We start from the raw sequence: 23302 nt of genomic DNA, 5'->3' as shown, positions 1-23302 counted from the left end.
ACGATCAGCGCCTCCTAATGACGACGGAACACTCAAATTGCGTCGAGATTCAATACATCGTCCACCAGCCGTTTTGTGTTCAAATGTCTATTGCTGCCTCGGGCACCTTGTGGTCGTTCTCCTGTGAGTCCAGATTTTCGAATCCAACGCATAACTGATAGTTAATTGTAAAGTTCAGTACGTCCTAATGACGAAGAACACTCAAATTGCGTCGAGATTCAATACATCGTCCTCCAGCCGACTTGTCTCCAAGGGGATATTGCTGCCTCGGGAACCATATGATCCGTCTCCTGTGAGTCTAGATATTCGAATCCGACGCGAAACTGATAGTTAACTGTAACGTTCAGTTCCTCCTAATGACGATGGAACACTCAAATTGCGTCGAGATTCAAAACCTCGTCATTCAGCCGATTTGCTCCAAGGGTCTGTTGCTGCCTCGGGCACCATATGGTCGTTCCCCTGTGAGTCTAGATTTTAGAATCCAACGCAAATCTGATAGTTAATTGTAATGTTCAGAGCCTCCTAATGACGATGGAACACTCAAATTGCGTCGAGATTCAATTCATCGTCCTCCAGCCGACTTCTCTCCATGGGGATATTGCTGCCTCGGGCACCTTATGGGCGTTCTCTTGTGAGTCTAGATTTTCGAATCCGACGAAAAACTGATTGTTAATTGAAACGTTCAGGGCTTCCTTATGACGATGGAACACTCAAATTCCGTCGAGATTCAATACCTCGTCATTCAGTCGATTTGTCTCCAAGTGTCTATTGCTGCATCGGACACCTTATGGTCGTTCTCCGGTGATTCTACATTTTCTAATCCGACGCAAAACTGATAGTTAATTGTAACGTTCAGGGCCTCGTAATGACGTTGGGGCACTCAAATTGCGTCGCGATTCAATATATCGTCCTCCAGCGGACTGGTCTCCAAGGTAATATTGTTGCCTCGGACACCTTATGGACCGTCTCCAGTGAGTCTAGGTTTTCGAATCCGACGCATAACTGATAGTTAATTGCAACGTTCAGCACCTCCTAATGACGATGGAACACTCAAATTGCGTCGAGATTCAATACATCGTCCTCCAGCCGACTTGTCTCCCAGGGGTATTGCCACCTCGGGCACCATATGGTCCGTCTCCTGTGAGTCTAGATTTTTGAATGCGACGCAAAATTGATAGTTAATTGTAACGTTCAGGGCCTCCTAATGACGATGGAACACTCAAAATGCGTCGAGAGTCAATACATCGTCCTGCAGCCGACTTGTCTCCAAGGGTCTATTGCTACCTCGGGCACCTTATGGTCGTTCTCTTGTGAGTCTAGATTTTCGAATCCGACGCATAACTGATACTTAAGTGTAACAGTCAGCGCCTCCTAATGACGATGCTACACTCAAATTGCGTCGAGATTCAATACATCGGCCACCAGCCGACCTGTCTCCAAGGGTCTATCGCTGCCTCGGGCACCTTATGATCGTTCTCCTGTTTGTCTAGATTTTCGAACCCGACGCAAAACTGATAGTTAATTGTAACGTTCAGGGCCTCCTAATGACGATGGAATACTCAAATTGCGTCGAGATTCAATTCATCGTCCTCCAGCCGACTTCTCTCCATGGGGATAGTGCTGATTCGGGCACCTTATGGTCGTTCCCCTGTGAGTCTAGATTTTAGAATCTGACGCAAATCTGATAGTTAATTGGAATGTTCAGGGCCTCCTAATGACGATGGAACACTCAAATTGCATCGAGATTCAAAACATCGGCCTCCAGCCGACTTGACTCCAATTGTCTATTGCTGCCTCGGGCACCTTATGGTCGTTCTCCTGTGAGTCTAGATTTTCGAATCCGACGCATAACTGATAGTTAAGTGTAACGCTCAGCGCCTCCTAATGACGATGGAACACTCAAATTGCGTCGAGATTCAATACATCGGCCACCAGCCGACCTGTCTCCAAGGGTCTATCGCTGCCTCGGGCACCTTATGATCGTTCTCCTGTTTGTCTAGATTTTTGAATCCGACGCATAAGTGATAGTTAATTGTAAGGTTCATTACCTCCTAATGACGATGGAACACTCAAATTGCGTCGAGAATCAATACATCGTCCTCCAGCCGACTTGTCTCCAAGGCTCTATTGCTGCCTCGGGCACCTTATGGTCGTTCTCCTGTGAGTCTAGATTTTCGAATCCGACGCATAACTGATAGTTAATTGTAACGCTCAGCGCCTTGTAATGACGATGGAATAGTCAAATTGCGTCGAGATTCAATAGATCAGCCTCCAGCCGACTTGTCTCCAAGGGTCTATTGCTACCTCGGGCACCTTATGGGCGTTCTCCTGTGAGTCTCGATTTTCGAATCCAACGCAAAACTGATAGTTAATTGCTACGTTCGGGGCCTACTAATGATGATAGAACAGTCAAACTGCGTCGAGGTTGAATTCATCGGCCTCCAACCGAATTGTCTCCAAGGGGATATTGCTGCCTCGGGCTCTATGTGGTCGTTCTCCTGTGAGTCCAGATTTTCGAATCCGACACGAAACTGATAGTTACTTGTAACGTTCAGGGTCTCCTAATGACGATGGAACACTCAAATTGCGTCAAGGTACAATACATTGGCCTCCAGCTGACTTGTTTCCAAGGGTCTTTTGCTGCCTCGGGCACCTTATGGTCGTTCTCATGTGAGTCTAGATTTTTCGAATCCGACCCATAACTGATAGTTAATTCCAACGTTCAGCGCCTCCTAATGACGATCGAACACTCAGATTTCGTCGAGATTCAATACATTGTCCTCCAGCCGACCTGTCTCCAAGGGTCTATTGCTACCTTGGGCACCTTATGGTCGTTCTCCTGTGAGACTAGATTATCGAATCCGACGCATAACTGATAGTTAATTGTAATGCTCAGCACCTCCTAATGACGATGGAACACTCAAATTGCGTCGAGATTCAATACATCGTCCACCAGCCGACTTGTTTCCAAGGTGCCTCGGTCACCATATGATCCGTCTCCTGTGAGTCTAGATTTTCGAATCCGACGCGAAACTGATAGTTAATTGTAACGTTCAGGGCATTCTAATGACGATGGAACACTCAAATTGCGTCGAGATTCAATACATCGTCCTTCAGCTGACTTGACTCTAAGAGTCTATTGCTGCATCAGACACCTTATGGTCGTTTTCCTGTGAGTCTAGATTTTCGAATCCGACGCGAAACTGATAGTTAATTGTAACGTTCAGGGTTCTAATGACGATGGAACACCCAAATTGCGTCGAGATTCAATTCATCGTCCTCCAGCCGACTTCACTCCATGGGGATATTGCTGCCCCGGGCACCTTATGGTCGTTCTCTTGTGAGTCTAGAATTTCAAATCCGACGCGAAACTGATTGTTAATTGTAACGTTCAGAGCTTCTCAATGACGATGGAACACTCAAATTGCGTCGAGATTCAATACCTCGTCACTCAGCCGATTTGTCTCCAATGGTCTATTGCTGCCTCGGGCACCTTATGGTCGTTCCCCTGTGGGTCTAGATTTTAGAATCCGACGCAAAACTTATAGTTAATTCCAACGTTCAGCGCCTCCTAATGACGATGCCACACTCAGATTGCGTCGAGATTCAATACATTGTCTTCCAGCCGACTTGTCTCCAAGGGTCTATTGCTACATCGGGCACCTTATGGTCGTTCTGCTGTGAGTCTCGATTCTCGAATCCGACGCAAAACTGATAGTTCATTGTAACGCCCAGGGCCTCCTAATGATGATGGAACACTCAAATTGCGTCGAGATTCAATACATCGTCCTTCAGACGACTTGACTCCAAGAGTCTATTGCTGCCTCGGACTCATTGTGGTCGTTCTCCGGTCATTCTACATTTTCTAATCCGACGAAAAACTGATAGTTAATTGTAACGTTCAGAGCCTCGTAATGAAGATGGGGCACTCAAATTGCGTCGCGATTCATTACATTGTCCTCCAGCGGACTGGTCTCCAAGGGGATATTGCTGCCTCGGACACCTTATGGACCGTCTCCAGTGAGTCTAGATTTTCGAATCCGACGCATAACTGATAGTTCATTGCAACGTTCAGCGCCTCCTAATGACGATGGAACACTCAAATTGCGTCGAGATTGAATACATCGTCCTCCAGCCGACTTGTCTCCAAGGGTCTATTGCTACCTCGGGCACTTTATGGTCGTTCTCCTGTGAGGCTAGATTATCGAATACGACGCTTAACTGATAGTTAATTGTAATGCTCAGCGCCTCCTAATGACGATGGAACACTCAAATTGCGTCGAGATTCAATACATCTTCCTCCAGCCGACTTGCCTCCAAGGGGATATCGCTGCCTCGGGCACCTTATGGGCCGTCTCTAGTGAGTCTACATTTTCGAATCCGACGAAAAAATGACAGTTAATTGTAACGTTCAACGCCTCCTAATGACGATGGAACACTCAAATTGCGTCGAGATTCAATACATCGTCCTCCAGCCGACTTGTCTCCAAGGGTCTATTGCTACCTCGGGCACCCTATGGTCGATCTCCTGTGAGTCTAGGTTTTCGAATCCGACGCATAACTGATAGTTAATTGTAACGCTCAGCGCCTCCTAATGACGACGGAACACTCAAATTGCGTCAAGAGTCAATACATCGTCCTCCAGCCGACTTGTCTACATGGGGAATATTGCTGCCTCGGTCTCCATGTGGTCCGTCTCCTGTGAGTCTAGATTTTCGAATCCGACGCGAAACTGATAGTTAACTGTAACGTTCAGGGCCTCCTAATGACGATGGAACACTCAATTTGAGTCGAGATTCAATACATCGGCCTCCAGCCGACTCTTCTTCAAATGTCTATTGCTGCCTCGGTCACCTTGTGGTCGTTCTCCTGTGAGTCTAGATTTTCGAATCCGACGCATAACTGATAGTTAATTGTAACGTTCAGGGCCTCCTAATGATGATAGAACAGTCAAATTGCGTCGAGTTTGAATTCATCGGCCTCCAGCCGAATTGTCTCCAAGGGGATATTGCTGCCTCGGGTTCTATGTGGTCGTTCTCCTGTGAGTCTAGATTTTCGAATCCGACGCGAAACTGATAGTTAATTGTAACGTTCAGGGCCTCCTAATGACGATGGAACACTCAAATTGCGTCAAGATTCAATACATCGGCCTCCAGCCGACTTGTCTCCAAGGGAACATTGCTGCCTCGGACACCTTATGGTCGTTCTCCGGTGATTCTACATTTTCTAATCCGACGCAAAACTGATAGTTAATTGTAACGTTCAGGGCCTCCTAATTACGATGGAACACTCAAAATGCGTCGAGATTCAATACATCGTCCACCAGCCGACTTGTCTCTAAGGGGATATTGCTGCCTCGGGCACCATATGATCCGTCTCCTGTGAGTCTAGATTTTCGAATCCGACGCGAAACTGATAGTTACTTGCAACGTTCAGGGTCTCCTAATGACGATGGAACACTCAAATTGCGTCAAGATACAATACATCGGCCTCCAGCTGACTTGTTTCCAAGGGTCTTTTGCTGCCTCGGGCACCTTTTGTTCGTACTCCAGTGAGTCTAGATTTTCGTATCCGACGAATAACTGATAGTTAATTGTAACGCTCAGCGCCTTCTAATGACGATGGAACACTCAAATTGCATCGAGATTCAACACCTCGTCTTTCAGCCGATTTGTCTCCAAGGGTCTATTGCTGCCTCGGGCACCTTATGGTCGTTCCCCTGTGAGTCTAGATTTTAGAATCCGACGCAAAACTGATAGTTAATTTTAACGTTCAGGGCCTCCTAATGACGATGGAACACTCAAATTGAGTCGAGGTTCAATACATCGTCCTCCAGCCGACTTGTCTCCAAGGGGTATTGCTGCCTCGGGCACCATATGGTCCGTCTCCTGTGAGTCTAGATTTTCGAATCCGACGCAAAAATGATAGTTAATTGTAACGGTCAGGGCCTCCTAATGATGATGGAACACTCAAATTGCGTCGAGAGTCAATAATACATCGTCCTCCAGCCGACTTGCTAAAAGGGGATATTGCTGCCTCGGGCTCCATGTGGTCCGTTTCCTGTGAGTCTAGATTTTAGAATCCGACGCGAAACTGATAAATAATTATAACGTTCAGGGTTCTAATGACGATGGAACACTCAAATTGCGTCGAGATTCAATACATCGGCCTCCAGCCGACTTGTCTCACAAGAACTTTTGCTGCCTCGGGCACCTTATGGTCGTTCTCCTGTGAGTCTAGATTTTCGAATCCGACCCATATCTGATAGTTAATTGTAACGTTCTGGGACTCCTAATGACGAAGGAACACTCAAATTGCGTCGAGATTCAATACATCGTCCTTCAGACGACTTGACTCCAAGAGTCTATTGCTGCCTCGGACACATTATGGTCGTTCTCCGGTGATTCTACATTTTTTAATCCGACGCAAAACTGATAGTTAATTGTAACGTTCAGGGCCTCGTAATGACGATGGGGCACTCAAATTGTGTCGCGATTCAATACATCGTCCTCCAGCGGACTGGTCTCCAAGGGGATATTGCTGCTTCGGGCACCTTATGGACCGTCTCCAGTGAGTCTAGATTTTCGAATCCGACGCATAACTGATAGTTAATTGCAACGTTCAGCGCCTCCTAATGGCGATGGAACACTCAAATTGCGTCGAGATTCAATACATCGGCCTCCAGCCGTTTTGTGTTCAAATGTCTATTGCTGCCTCGGGCACCTTGTGGTCGTTCTCCTGTGAGTCCAGATTTTCGAATCCAACGCATAACTGATAGTCAATTGTAAAGTTCAGTACGTCATAATGACGAAGAACACTCAAATTGCGTCGAGATTCAATACATCGTCCTCCAGCCGACTTGTCTCCAAGGGGATATCGCTGCCTCTGGCACCTTATGGTCCGTCTCTAGTGAGTCTACATTTTCGAATCCGACGAAAAACTGATAGTTAATTGCAACATTCAGGGCCGCATAATAACGATGGGTCACTCAAATTGCGTCGAGGTTCAATACATCGTCCTCCAGCCGACTTGTCTCCAAGGGGTATTGCTGCCTCGGGCACCATATGGTCCGTCCCCTCTGAGTCTAGGTTTTTGAATCAGACGCAAAAATGATAGTTAATTGTAACGATCAGCGCCTCCTAATGACGACGGAACACTCAAATTGCGTCGAGATTCAATACATCGTCCACCAGCCGTTTTGTGTTCAAATGTCTATTGCTGCCTCGGGCACCTTGTGGTCGTTCTCCTGTGAGTCCAGATTTTCGAATCCAACGCATAACTGATAGTTAATTCTAAAGTTCAGTACGTCCTAATGACGAAGAACACTCTAATTGCGTCGAGATTCAATACATCGTCCTCCAGCCGACTTGTCTCCAAGGGGATATTGCTGCCTCGGGAACCATATGATCCGTCTCCTGTGAGTCTAGATATTCGAATCCGACGCGAAACTGATAGTTAACTGTAACGTTCAGTTCCTCCTAATGACGATGGAACACTCAAATTGCGTCGAGATTCAAAACCTCGTCATTCAGCCGATTTGCTCCAAGGGTCTGTTGCTGCCTCGGGCACCATATGGTCGTTCCCCTGTGAGTCTAGATTTTAGAATCCAACGCAAATCTGATAGTTAATTGTAATGTTCAGAGCCTCCTAATGACGATGGAACACTCAAATTGCGTCGAGATTCAGTTCATCGTCCTCCAGCCGACTTCTCTCCATGGGGATATTGCTGCCTCGGGCACCTTATGGTCGTTCTCTTGTGAGTCTAGATTTTCGAATCCGACGAAAAACTGATTGTTAATTGAAACGTTCAGGGCTTCCTTATGACGATGGAACACTCAAATTCCGTCGAGATTCAATACCTCGTCATTCAGTCGATTTGTCTCCAAGTGTCTATTGCTGCATCGGACACCTTATGGTCGTTCTCCGGTGATTCTACATTTTCTAATCCGACGCAAAACTGATAGTTAATTGTAACGTTCAGGGCCTCGTAATGACGTTGGGGCACTCAAATTGCGTCGCGATTCAATATATCGTCCTCCAGCGGACTGGTCTCCAAGGTGATATTGCTGCCTCGGACACCTTATGGACCGTCTCCAGTGAGTCTAGGTTTTCGAATCCGACGCATAACTGATAGTTAATTGCAACGTTCAGCGCCTCCTAATGACGATGGAACACTCAAATTGCGTCGAGATTCAATACATCGTCCTCCAGCCGACTTGTCTCCAAGGGGTATTGCCACCTCGGGCACCATATGGTCCGTCCCCTGTGAGTCTAGATTTTTGAATCCGACGCAAAATTGATAGTTAATTGTAACGTTCAGGGCCTCCTAATGACGATGGAACACTCAAAATGCGTCGAGAGTCAATACATCGTCCTGCAGCCGACTTGTCTCCAAGGGTCTATTGCTACCTCGGGCACCTTATGGTCGTTCTCCTGTGAGTCTAGATTTTCGAATCCGACGCATAACTGATAGTTAAGTGTAACAGTCAGCGCCTCCTAATGACGATGGTACACTCAAATTGCGTCGAGATTCAATACATCGGCCACCAGCCGACCTGTCTCCAAGGGTCTATCGCTGCCTCGGGCACCTTATGATCGTTCTCCTGTTTGTCTAGATTTTCGAACCCGACGCAAAACTGATAGTTAATTGTAACGTTCAGGGACTCCTAATGACGATGGAATACTCAAATTGCGTCGAGATTCAATTCATCGTATTCCAGCCGACTTCTCTCCATGGGGATAGTGCTGATTCGGGCACCTTATGGTCGTTCCCCTGTGAGTCTAGATTTTAGAATCTGACGCAAATCTGATAGGTAATTGGAATGTTCAGGGCCTCCTAAAGACGATGGAACACTCAAATTGCATCGAGATTCAAAACATCGGCCTCCAGCCGACTTGACTCCAATTGTCTATTGCTGCCTCGGGCACCTTATGGTCGTTCTCCTGTGAGTCTAGATTTTCGAATCCGACGCATAACTGATAGTTAAGTGTAACGCTCAGCGCCTCCTAATGACGATGGAACACTCAAATTGCGTCGAGATTCAATACATCGGCCACCAGCCGACCTGTCTCCAAGGGTCTATCGCTGCCTCGGGCACCTTATGATCGTTCTCCTGTTTGTCTAGATTTTTGAATCCGACGCATAAGTGATAGTTAATTGTAAGGTTCATTACCTCCTAATGACGATGGAACACTCAAATTGCGTCGAGAATCAATACATCGTCCTCCAGCCGACTTGTCTCCAAGGCTCTATTGCTGCCTCGGGCACCTTATGGTCGTTCTCCTGTGAGTCTAGATTTTCGAATCCGACGCATAACTGATAGTTAATTGTAACGCTCAGCGCCTTGTAATGACGATGGAATAGTCAAATTGCGTAGAGATTCAATAGATCGGCCTCCAGCCGACTTGTCTCCAAGGGTCTATTGCTACCTCGGGCACCTTATGGGCGTTCTCCTGTGAGTCTCGATTTTCGAATCCAACGCAAAACTGATAGTTAATTACTACGTTCGGGGCCTACTAATGATGATAGAACAGTCAAACTGCGTCGAGGTTGAATTCATCGGCCTCCAACCGAATTGTCTCCAAGGGGATATTGCTGCCTCGGGCTCTATGTGGTCGTTCTCCTGTGAGTCCAGAATTTCGAATCCGACACGAAACTGATAGTTACTTGTAACGTTCAGGGTCTCCTAATGACGATGGAACACTCAAATTGCGTCAAGATACAATACATCGGCCTCCAGCTGACTTGTTTCCAAGGGTCTTTTGCTGCCTCGGGCACCTTATGGTCGTTCTCATGTGAGTCTAGATTTTTCGAATCCGACCCATAACTGATAGTTAATTCCAACGTTCAGCGCCTCCTAATGACGATGGAACACTCAGATTGCGTCGAGATTCAATACATTGTCCTCCAGCCGACCTGTCTCCAAGGGTCTATTGCTACCTTGGGCACCTTATGGTCGTTCTCCTGTGAGACTAGATTATCGAATCCGACGCATAACTGATAGTTAATTGTAATGCTCAGCACCTCCTAATGACGATGGAACACTCAAATTGCGTCGAGATTCAATACATCGTCCACCAGCCGACTTGTTTCCAAGGTGCCTCGGTCACCATATGATCCGTCTCCTGTGAGTCTAGATTTTCGAATCCGACGCGAAACTGATAGTTAATTGTAACGTTCAGGGCATTCTAATGACGATGGAACTCTCAAATTGCGTCGAGATTCAATACATCGTCCTTCAGCCGACTTGACTCCAAGAGTCTATTGCTGCATCAGACACCTTATGGTCGTTTTCCTGTGAGTCTAGATTTTCGAATCCGACCCGAAACTGATAGTTAATTGTAACGTTCAGGGTTCTAATGACGATGGAACACCCAAATTGCGTCGAGATTCAATTCATCGTCCTCCAGCCGACTTCTCTCCATGGGGATATTGCTGCCTCGGGCACCTTATGGTCGTTCTCTTGTGAGTCTAGAATTTCAAATCCGACGCGAAACTGATTGTTAAATGTAACGTTCAGAGCTTCTCAATGACGATGGAACACTCAAATTGCGTCGAGATTCAATACCTCGTCACTCAGCCGATTTGTCTCCAATGGTCTATTGCTGCCTCGGGCACCTTATGGTCGTTCCCCTGTGGGTCTAGATTTTAGAGTCCGACGCAAAACTTATAGTTAATTCCAACGTTCAGCGCCTCCTAATGACGATGCAACACTCAGATTGCGTCGATATTCAATACATTGTCCTCCAGCCGACTTGTCTCCAAGGGTCTATTGCTACATCGGGCACCTTATGGTCGTTCTGCTGTGAGTCTAGATTCTCGAATCCGACGCAAAACTGATAGTTCATTGTAACGCCCAGGGCCTCCTAATGATAATGGAACACTCAAATAGCGTCGAGATTCAATACATCGTCCTTCAGACGACTTGACTCCAAGAGTCTATTGCTGCCTCGGACTCATTGTGGTCGTTCTCCGGTCATTCTACATTTTCTAATCCGACGAAAAACTGATAGTTAATTGTAACGTTCAGAGCCTCGTAATGAAGATGGGGCACTCAAATTGCGTCGCGATTCATTACATTGTCCTCCAGCGGACTGGTCTCCAAGGGGATATTGCTGCCTCGGACACCTTATGGACCGTCTCCAGTGAGTCTAGATTTTCGAATCCGACGCATAACTGATAGTTCATTGCAACGTTCAGCGCCTCCTAATGACGATGGAACACTCAAATTGCGTCGAGATTGAATACATCGTCCTCCAGCCGACTTGACTCCAAGGGTCTATTGCTACCTCGGGCACTTTATGGTCGTTCTCCTGTGAGGCTAGATTATCGAATACGACGCTTAACTGATAGTTAATTGTAATGCTCAGCGCCTCCTAATGACGATGGAACACTCAAATTGCGTCGAGATTCAATACATCGTCCTCCAGCCGACTTGCCTCCAAGGGGATATCGCTGCCTCGGGCACCTTATGGTCCGTCTCTAGTGAGTCTACATTTTCGAATCCGACGAAAAAATGATAGTTAATTGTAACGTTCAACGCCTCCTAATGACGATGGAACACTCAAATTGCGTCGAGATTCAATACATCGTCCTCCAGCCGACTTGTCTCCAAGGGTCTATTGCTACCTCGGGCACCCTATGGTCGATCTCCTGTGAGTCTAGGTTTTCGAATCCGACGCATAACTGATAGTTAATTGTAACGCTCAGCGCCTCCTAATGACGACGGAACACTCAAATTGCGTCAAGAGTCAATACATCGTCCTCCAGCCGACTTGTCTACATGGGGAATATTGCTGCCTCGGTCTCCATGTGGTCCGTCTCCTGTGAGTCTAGATTTTCGAATCCGACGTGAAACTGATAGTTAACTGTAACGTTCAGGGCCTCCTAATGACGATGGGACACTCAAATTGCGTCGAGATTTAACACATCGTCCTCCAGCCGACTTGTCTCCAAGGGAACATTGCTGCCTCGGACACCTTATGGTGGTTCTCCGGTGATTCTACATTTTCTAATCCGACGCAAAACTGATAGTTAATAGTAACGTTCAGGGCCTCGTAATGACGTTGGGGCACTCAAATTGCGTCGCGATGCAATATATCGTCCTCCAGCACACTGGTCTCAAAGGGGATATTGCTGCCTCGGACACCTTATGGACCGTCTCCAGTGAGTCTAGATTTTCGAATCCGACGCATAAAAGATAGTTAATTGCAACGTTTAGCGCCTCCTAATGACGATGGAACACTCAATTTGAGTCGAGATTCAATACATCGGCCTCCAGCCGACTCTTCTTCAAATGTCTATTGCTGCCTCGGTCACCTTGTGGTCGTTCTCCTGTGAGTCTAGATTTTCGAATCCGACGCATAACTGATAGTTAATTGTAACGTTCAGGGCCTCCTAATGATGATAGAACAGTCAAATTGCGTCGAGTTTGAATTCATCGGCCTCCAGCCGAATTGTCTCCAAGGGGATATTGCTGCCTCGGGTTCTATGTGGTCGTTCTCCTGTGAGTCTAGATTTTCGAATCCGACGCGAAACTGATAGTTAATTGTAACGTTCAGGGCCTCCTAATGACGATGGAACACTCAAATTGCGTCAAGATTCAATACATCGGCCTCCAGCCGACTTGTCTCCAAGGGAACATTGCTGCCTCGGACACCTTATGGTCGTTCTCCGGTGATTCTACATTTTCTAATCCGACGCAAAACTGATAGTTAATTGCTACGTTCGGGGCCTACTAATGATGATAGAACAGTCAAACTGCGTCGAGGTTGAATTCATCGGCCTCCAACCGAATTGTCTCCAAGGGGATATTGCTGCCTCGGGCTCTATGTGGTCGTTCTCCTGTGAGTCCAGATTTTCGAATCCGACACGAGACTGATAGTTACTTGTAACGTTCAGGGTCTCCTAATGACGATGGAACACTCAAATTGCGTCAAGATACAATACATCGGCCTCCAGCTGACTTGTTTCCAAGGGTCTTTTGCTGCCCCGGGCACCTTATGGTCGTTCTCATGTGAGTCTAGATTTTTCGAATCCGACCCATAACTGATAGTTAATTCCAACGTTCAGCGCCTCCTAATGACGATGGAACACTCAGATTGCGTCGAGATTCAATACATTGTCCTCCAGCCGACCTGTCTCCAAGGGTCTATTGCTACCTTGGGCACCTTATGGTCGTTCTCCTGTGAGACTAGATTATCGAATCCGACGCATAACTGATAGTTAATTGTAATGCTCAGCACCTCCTAATGACGATGGAACACTCAAATTGCGTCGAGATTCAATACATCGTCCACCAGCCGACTTGTTTCCAAGGTGCCTCGGTCACCATATGATCCGTCTCCTGTGAGTCTAGATTTTCGAATCCGACGCGAAACTGATAGTTAATTGTAACGTTCAGGGCATTCTAATGACGATGGAACTCTCAAATTGCGTCGAGATTCAATACATCGTCCTTCAGCCGACTTGACTCCAAGAGTCTATTGCTGCATCAGACACCTTATGGTCGTTTTCCTGTGAGTCTAGATTTTCGAATCCGACGCGAAACTGATAGTTAATTGTAACGTTCAGGGTTCTAATGACGATGGAACACCCAAATTGCGTCGAGGATCAATTCATCGTCCTCCAGCCGACTTCTCTCCATGGGGATATTGCTGCCTCGGGCACCTTATGGTCGTTCTCTTGTGAGTCTAGAATTTCAAATCCGACGCGAAACTGATTGTTAATTGTAACGTTCAGAGCTTCTCAATGACGATGGAACACTCAAATTGCGTCGAGATTCAATACCTCGTCACTCAGCCGATTTGTCTCCAATGGTCTATTGCTGCCTCGGGCACCTTATGGTCGTTCCCCTGTGGGTCTAGATTTTAGAATCCGACGCAAAACTTATAGTTAATTCCAACGTTCAGCGCCTCCTAATGACGATGCAACACTCAGATTGCGTCGAGATTCAATACATTGTCCTCCAGCCGACTTGTCTCCAAGGGTCTATTGCTACATCATGCACCTTATGGTCGTTCTGCTGTGAGTCTAGATTCTCGAATCCGACGCAAAACTGATAGTTCATTGTAACGCCCACGGCCTCCTAATGATGATGGAACACTCAAATTGCGTCGAGATTCAATACATCGTCCTTCAGACGACTTGACTCCAAGAGTCTATTGCTGCCTCGGACTCATTGTGGTCGTTCTCCGGTCATTCTACATTTTCTAATCCGACGAAAAACTGATAGTTAATTGTAACGTTCAGAGCCTCGTAATGAAGATGGGGCACTCAAATTGCGTCGCGATTCATTACATTGTCCTCCAGCGGACTGGTCTCCAAGGGGATATTGCTGCCTCGGACACCTTATGGACCGTCTCCAGTGAGTCTAGATTTTCGAATCCGACGCATAACTGAAAGTTCATTGCAACGTTCAGCGCCTCCTAATGACGATGGAACACTCAAATTGCGTCGAGATTGAATACATCGTCCTCCAGCCGACTTGACTCCAAGGGTCTATTGCTACCTCGGGCACTTTATGGTCGTTCTCCTGTGAGGCTAGATTATCGAATACGACGCTTAATTGATAGTTAATTGTAATGCTCAGCGCCTCCTAATGACGATGGAACACTCAAATTGCGTCGAGATTCAATACATCGTCCTCCAGCCGACTTGCCTCCAAGGGGATATCGCTGCCTCGGGCACCTTATGGTCCGTCTCTAGTGAGTCTACATTTTCGAATCCGACGAAAAAATGATAGTTAATTGTAACGTTCAACGCCTCCTAATGACGATGGAACACTCAAATTGCGTCGAGATTCAATACATCGTCCTCCAGCCGACTTGTCTCCAAGGGTCTATTGCTACCTCGGGCACCCTATGGTCGATCTCCTGTGAGTCTAGGTTTTCGAATCCGACGCATAACTGATAGTTAATTGTAACGCTCAGCGCCTCCTAATGACGACGGAACACTCAAATTGCGTCAAGAGTCAATACATCGTCCTCCAGCCGACTTGTCTACATGGGGAATATTGCTGCCTCGGTCTCCATGTGGTCCGTCTCCTGTGAGTCTTGATTTTCGAATCCGACGTGAAACTGATAGTTAACTGTAACGTTCAGGGCCTCCTAATGACGATGGGACACTCAAATTGCGTCGAGATTTAACACATCGTCCTCCAGCCGACTTGTCTCCAAGGGAACATTGCTGCCTCGGACACCTTATGGTGGTTCTCCGGTGATTCTACATTTTCTAATCCGACGCAAAACTGATAGTTAATAGTAACGTTCAGGGCCTCGTAATGACGTTGGGGCACTCAAATTGCGTCGCGATGCAATATATCGTCCTCCAGCACACTGGTCTCAAAGGGGATATTGCTGCCTCGGACACCTTATGGACCGTCTCCAGTGAGTCTAGATTTTCGAATCCGACGCATAACCGATAGTTAATTGCAACGTTCAGCGCCTCCTAATGACGATGGAACACTCAATTTGAGTCGAGATTCAATACATCGGCCTCCAGCCGACTCTTCTTCAAATGTCTATTGCTGCCTCGGTCACCTTGTGGTCGTTCTCCTGTGAGTCTAGATTTTCGAATCCGACGCATAACTGATAGTTAATAGTAACGTTCATGGCCTCCTAATGATGATAGAACAGTCAAATTGCGTCGAGTTTGAATTCATCGGCCTCCAGCCGAATTGTCTCCAAGGGGATATTGCTGCCTCGGGTTCTATGTGGTCGTTCTCCTGTGAGTCTAGATTTTCGAATCCGACGCGAAACTGATAGTTAATTGTAACGTTCAGGGCTTCCTAATGACGATGGAACACTCAAATTGCGTCAAGATTCAATACATTGGCCTCCAGCCGACTTGTCTCCAAGGGAACATTGCTGCCTCGGACACCTTATGGTCGTTCTCCGGTGATTCTACATTTTCTAATCCGACGCAAAACTGATAGTTAATTGTAACGTTCAGGGCCTCCTAATTACGATGGAACACTCAAAATGCGTCGAGATTCAATACATCGTCCACCAGCCGACTTGTCTCTAAGGGGATATTGCTGCCTCGGGCACCATATGATCCGTCTCCTGTGAGTCTAGATTTTCGAATCCGACGCGAAACTGATAGTTAATTGTAACGTTCAGGGCCATCGAATGACGATGGAACACTCAAACTGCGCCGAGATTCAATACATCGTCCTTCAGACGACTTGACTCCAAGAGTCTATTGCCGCCTCGGACACATTATGTTCGTTCTCCGGTGATTCTACATATTCTAATCCGACGCAAAACTGATAGTTAATTGTAACGTTCAGGGCCGTCGAATGACGATGGAACACTCAAATTCCGTCGAGATTCAATACATCGTCCTTCAGCCGACTTGACTCCAAGAGACTATTGCTGCATCGGACACCTTATGGTCGTTCTCCTGTGAGTCTAGATTTTCGAATCCGGCCCAAAACTGATCGTTAATTGTAACGTTCAGGGCCTCCAAATGACGATGGAATACTCAAATTGCGTCGAGATTCAATACATCGTCTTCCAGCCGACTTGTCTCCAAGGGGTATTGCTGCCTCGGGCACATTATGGTCCGTCTCCTGTGAGTCTAGATTTTTGAATCCGACGCAAAAATGATAGTTAATTGTAACGTTCAGCGCCTCCTAATGACGATGGAACACTCAAATTGCGTCGAGATTTAATACATCGTCCTCCAGCCGACTTATCTCCAAGGGTCTATTGCTACCTTGGGCACCTTATTGTCGTTCTCCTGTGAGTCTAGATTTTCGAATCCGACGCATGACTGATAGTTAATTGTAACGCTCAGCGCCTCCTATTGACGATGGAACACTCAAATTGCGTCGAGATTCAATACATCGTCCACCAGAGGAGTTGTCTCCAAGGGGATATTGCTGCCTCGGGAACCATGTGATCCGTCTCCTGTGAGTCTAGATATTCGAATCCGACGCGAAACTGATAGTTAATTGTAACGTTCAGGGCGTCCTAATGACGATGGAACACTCACATTGCGTCAAGATTCAATACATCGGCCTTCAGCCGACTTGTCTCCAAGGGAACATTGCTGCCTCGGACACCTTATGGTCGTTCTCCGGTGATTCTACATTTTCTAATCCGACGCAAAACTGATAGTTAATTGTAACGTTCAGGGCCTCCTAATTACGATGGAACACTCAAAATGCGTCGAGATTCAATACATCGTCCACCAGCCGACTTGTCTCTAAGGGGATATTGCTGCCTCGGGCACCATATGATCCGTCTCCTGTGAGTCTAGATTTTCGAATCCGACGCGAAACTGATAGTTAATTGTAACGTTCAGGGCCATCGAATGACGATGGAACACTCAAACTGCGCCGAGATTCAATACATCGTCCTTCAGACGACTTGACTCCAAGAGTCTATTGCCGCCTCGGACACATTATGTTCGTTCTCCGGTGATTCTACATATTCTAATCCGACGCAAAACTGATAGTTAATTGTAACGTTCAGGGCCGTCGAATGACGATGGAACACTCAAATTCCGTCGAGATTCAATACATCGTCCTTCAGCCGACTTGACTCCAAGAGACTATTGCTGCATCGGACACCTTATGGTCGTTCTCCTGTGAGTCTAGATTTTCGAATCCGGCCCAAAACTGATAGTTAATTGTAACGTTCAGGGCCTCCAAATGACGATGGAATACTCAAATTGCGTCGAGATTCAATACATCGTCTTCCAGCCGACTTGTCTCCAAGGGGTATTGCTGCCTCGGGCACCTTATGGTCCGTCTCCTGTGAGTCTAGATTTTTGAATCCGACGCAAAAATGATAGTTAATTGTAACGTTCAGCGCCTCCTAATGACGATGGAACACTCAAATTGCGTCGAGATTTAATACATCATCCTCCAGCCGACTTATCTCCAAGGGTCTATTGCTACCTTGGGCACCTTATTGTCGTTCTCCTGTGAGTCTAGATTTTCGAATCCGACGCATGACTGATAGTTAATTGTAACGCTCAGCGCCTCCTATTGACGATGGAACACTCAAATTGCGTCGAGATTCAATACATCGTCCACCAGAGGAGTTGTCTCCAAGGGGATATTGCTGCCTCGGGAACCATGTGATCCGTCTCCTGTGAGTCTAGATATTCGAATCCGACGCGAAACTGATAGTTAATTGTAACGTTCAGGGCGTCCTAATGACGATGGAACACTCAAATTGCGTCGAGAGTCAATACATCGTCCTCCAGCCGACTTGTCTACAAGGGAATATTGCTGCCTCGGGCTCCATGTGGTCCGTCTCCTGTGAGTCTAGATTCTCGACCCGACGCGAAACTGATAGTTAACTGTAACGTTTAGGGCCTCCTAATGACGATGGAACAGTCAAATTGCGTCGACATTCAATACCTCGTCATTCAGCCGATTTGTCTCCAAGGGTCTATTGCTGCCACGGGCACCATATGGTCGTTCCCCAGTGAGTCTAGATTTTAGAATCCGACGCAAATCTGATAGTTAATTGTAATGTTCAGAGCCTCCTAATGACGATGGAACACTCATATTGCGTCGACATTCAATTCAACGTCCTCCAGCCGACTTCTCTCCATGGGGATATTGCTGCCTCGGGCACCTTATGGTCGTTCTCTTGTGAGTCTAGATTTTCGAATCCGACGAGAAACTGATTGTTAATTGTAACGTTCAGGGCCTCCTAATGACGATGAAACACTCAAATTCCGTCGAGATTCATTACCTCGTCATTCAGCCGATTTGTCTCCAAGGGTCTATTGCTGCCTCGGGAACCATATGGTCGTTCCCCTGTGAGTCTAGATTTTAGAATCCGACGCAAATCTGATAGTTATTTGTAATGTTCAGGGCCTCCTAATGACGATGGAACACTCAAATTGCGTCGAGATATAATATATCGGCCTCCAGCCGACTTGTCTCCAATTGTCTATTGCTGCCTCGGGCAACTTATGGTCGTTCTCCTGTGAGTATAGTTTTTCGAATCCAACGGATAACTGATAGTTAATTGTAAACTTCAGGGCCTCCTAATGATATGGAACACTCAATTTGCGTCGAGATTCACTACATCGTCCTCCAGCCGACTTGTCTCCAAGGCTCTATTGCTGCCTCGGGCACCTTATGGTCGTTCTCCTGTGAGTCTAGATTTTCGAATCCGACGCATAACTGATAGTTAATTGTAACGATCAGGGCCTGCTAATGACGATGGAACACTCAAATTGCGTCGAGAGTCATTTCATCGACCTCCACCCGACTTGTCTTCAAGGGAATATTGCTCTATCGGGCTAGATGTGGTCCGTCTCCTGTGAGTCTAGATTTTCGAATTCGACGCGAAACTGATAGTTAACTGTAACGTTCAGGGCCTCCTAATGACGATGGAACACCCAAATTGCGTCGAGAATCAATACATCGTCCTCCAGCCGACTTGTCTCCAAGGCTCTATTGCTGCCTCGGGCACCTTATGGTCGTTCTCCTGTGAGTCTAGATTTTCGAATCCGACGCATAACTGATAGTTAATTGTAACGCTCAGCGCCTCGCAATGAGGATGGAATAGTCAAATTGCGTCGAGATTCAATAGATCGGCCTCGAGCCGACTTGTCTCCAAGGGGACATTGCTGCCTCGGGCACCATACGGTTCGTCTCCTGTGAGTCTAGATTTTCGATTCCGATGCGAAACTGATAGTTAATTGTAACGATTAGGGCCCCTAATGACGATGGAACACTCAAATTGCGTCGAGATTCAATACATCGCCCTTCAGCCGACTTGTCTCCAAGGTTCTATTGCTGCCTCGGGCACCTTATGGTCGTTCTCCTGTGAGTCTCGATTTTCGAATCCGACGCAAAACTGATAGTTAATTGCAACGATCAGGGCCTCCTAATGACGATAGAACACTCAAATTGCGTCGAGGTTGAATACATCGGCCTCCAGCCGAATTGTCTCCATGCGGATATTGCTGTCTCGAGCTCTATGTGTTCGTTCTCCTGTGAATCTAGATTTTCGAATCCGACGCGAAACTGATAGTTAACTGTAACGTTCAGGGCCTCCAAATGACGATGGAATACTCAAATTGCGTCGAGATTCAATTCATCGTCCTCCAGCCGACTTGTCTCCAAGGGGTATTGCTGCCTCGGGCACCATATGGTCCGTCTCCTGTGAGTCTAGATTTTTGAATCCGACGCAAAAATGATAGTTAATTGTAACGTTCAGCGCCTCCTAATGACGATGGAACACTCAAATTGCGTCGAGATTCAATACATCGTCCTCCAGCCGACTTGTCTCCAAGGGTCTATTGCTACCTCGGGCACCTTATTGTCGTTCTCCTGTGAGTATAGATTTTCGAATCCGACGCATGAGTGATAGTTAATTGTAACGCTCAGCGCCTCCTATTGACGATGGAACACTCAAATTGCGTCGAGATTCAATACATCGTCCACCAGCCGAGTTGTCTCCAAGGGGATATTGCTGCCTCGGGAACCATGTGATCCGTCTCCTGTGAGTCTAGATATTCGAATCCGACGCGAAACTGATAGTTAATTGTAACGTTCAGGGCGTCCTAATGACGATGGAACACTCAAATTGCGTCGAGAGTCAATACATCGTCCTCCAGCCGACTTGTCTACAAGGGAATATTGCTGCCTCGGGCTCCATGTGGTCCGTCTCCCGTGAGTCTAGATTCTCGACCCGACGCGAAACTGATAGTTAACTGTAACGCTCAGGGCCTCCTAATGACGATGGAACACTCAAATTGCGTCGACATTCAATACCTCGTCATTCAGCCGATTTGTCTCCAAGGGTCTATTGCTGCCTCGGGCACCATATGGTCGTTCCCCAGTGACTCTAGATTTTAGAATCCGACGCAAATCTGATAGTTAACTGTAATGTTCAGAGCCTCCTAATGACGATGGAACACTCAAATTGCGTCGACATTCAATTCAACGTCCTCCAGCCGACTTCTCTCCATGGGGATATTGCTGCCTCGGGCACCTTATGGTCGTTCTCTTGTGAGTCTAGATTTTCGAATCCGACGAGAAACTGAATGTTAATTGTAACGTTCAGGGCCTCCTAATGACGATGGAACACTCAAATTCCGTCGAGATTCATTACCTCGTCATTCAGCCGATTTGTCTCCAAGGGTCTATTGCTGCCTCGGGAACCATATGGTCGTTCCTCTGTGAGTCTTGATTTTAGAATCCGCCGCAAATCTGATAGTTATTTGTAATGTTCAGGGCCTCCTAATGACGATGGAACACTCAAATTGCGACGAGATACAATATATCGGCCTCCAGCCGACTTGTCTCCAATTGTCTATTGCTGCCTCGGGCACCTTATGGTCGTTCTTCTGTGAGTATAGATTTTCGAATCCAACGCATAACTGATAGTTAATTGTAAAGTTCAGGGCCTCCTAATGATATGGAACACACAATTTGCGTCGAGATTCACTACATCGTCCTCCAGCCGACTTGTCTCCAAGGCTCTATTGCTGCCTCGGTCACCTTATGGTCGTTCTCCTGTGAGTCTAGATTTTCGAATCCGACGCATAACTGATAGTTAATTGTAACGATCGGGGCCTGCTAATGACGATGGAACACTCAAATTGCGTCGAGAGTCAATTCATCGTCCTCCACCCGACTTGTCTACAAGGGAATATTGCCCCCTCGGGCTCCATGTGGTCCGTCTCCTGTGAGTCTAGATTTTCGAATCCGACGCGAAACTGATGGATAACTGTAACGTTCAGGGCCTCCTAATGACGATGGAACACCCAAATTGCGTCGAGAATCAATACATCGGCTACCAGCCGTCTTGTCTCCAAGGGTCTATCGCTGCCTCGGGCAACTTATGATCGTTCTCCTGTGAGTCTAGATTTTCGACCCGACGCAAAACTGATAGTTAATTGTAACGTTCAGGGCTTCCTAATGACGATGGAATAATCAAATTGCGTCGAGATTCAATTCATCGTCCTATAGCCGACTTCTCTCCATGGGGATATTGCTGCATCGGGCACCTAATGGTCGTTCCCCTGCAAGTCTAGATTTTAGAATCCGACGCAAATCTCATAGTTAATTGTAATGTTCAGGGATTCCTAATGACGATGGAACACTCAAATTGCGTCGAGATTCAAAACATCGGCCTCCAGCCGACTTGTCTCCAATTGTCTATTGCTGCCTCGGGCCCCTTATGGTCGTTCTCCTGTGAGTATAGATTTTCGAATCCAACGCATAACTGATAGTTAATTGCAACGTTCAGCGCCCCCTAATGACGATGGAACACTCAAATTGCGTCGAGATTCAATACATCGACCTCCAGCCGACTTGTCTTCAAATGTCTATTGCTGCCTCGGGCACCTTGTGGTCGTTCTCCTGTGAGTCTAAATTTTCGAATCCGACGCATAAGTGATAGTTAATTGTAAAGTTCAGGGCCTCCTAATGACGATGGAACACTCAAATTGCGTCGAGATTCAATACATCGTCCTCCAGCCGACTTGTCTCCAAGGCTCTATTGCTGCCTCGGGCACCTTATGGTCGTTCTCCTGTGAGTCTAGATTTTCGAATCCGACGCATAACTGATAGTTAATTGTAACGCTCAGCGCCTCGTAATGAGGATGGAATAGTCAAATTTCGTCGAGATTCAATAGATCGGCCTCGAGCCGACTTGTCTCCAAGGGGACATTGCTGCCTCGGGCACCATACGGTTCGTCTTCTGTGAGTCTAGATTTTCGATTCCGATGCGAGACTGATAGTTAATTGTAACGATCAGGGCCCCTAATGACGATGGAACACTCAAATTGCGTCGAGATTCAATACATCGTCCTTCAGCCGACTTGTCTCCAAGGTTCTATTGCTGCCTCGGGCACCTTATGGTCGTTCTCCTGTGAGTCTCGATTTTCGAATCCGACGCAAAACTGATAGTTAATTGCAACGATCAGGACCACCTAATGACGATAGAACACTCAAATTGCGTCGAGGTTGAATACATCGGCCTCCAGCCGAATTGTCTCCATGGGGATATTGCTGTCTCGAGCTCTATGTGTTCGTTCTCCTGTGAGTCTAGATTTTCGAATCCGACGCGAAACTGATAGTTAATTGTAACGTTCAGGGCCTCCTAATGACGATGGAATACTCAAATTGCGTCGAGATTCAATACATCGTCCTCCAGCCGACTTGTCTCTTAGAGGTATTGCTGCCTCGGGCACCATATGGTCCGTCTCCTGTGAGTCTAGATTTTTGAATCCGACGCAAAAATGATAGTTAATTGTAACGTTCATCGCCTCCTAATGACGATGGAACACTCAAATTGCGTCGAGATTCAATACATC

This window comes from Schistocerca serialis, chromosome 1 (genome assembly GCF_023864345.2).
Source record: "Schistocerca serialis cubense isolate TAMUIC-IGC-003099 chromosome 1, iqSchSeri2.2, whole genome shotgun sequence".
Classification (NCBI taxonomy): Eukaryota; Metazoa; Arthropoda; class Insecta; order Orthoptera; family Acrididae; genus Schistocerca; species Schistocerca serialis.
The sequence above is the reverse complement of the archived record's forward strand: the minus strand, read 5'-3'. Positions refer to the sequence as shown.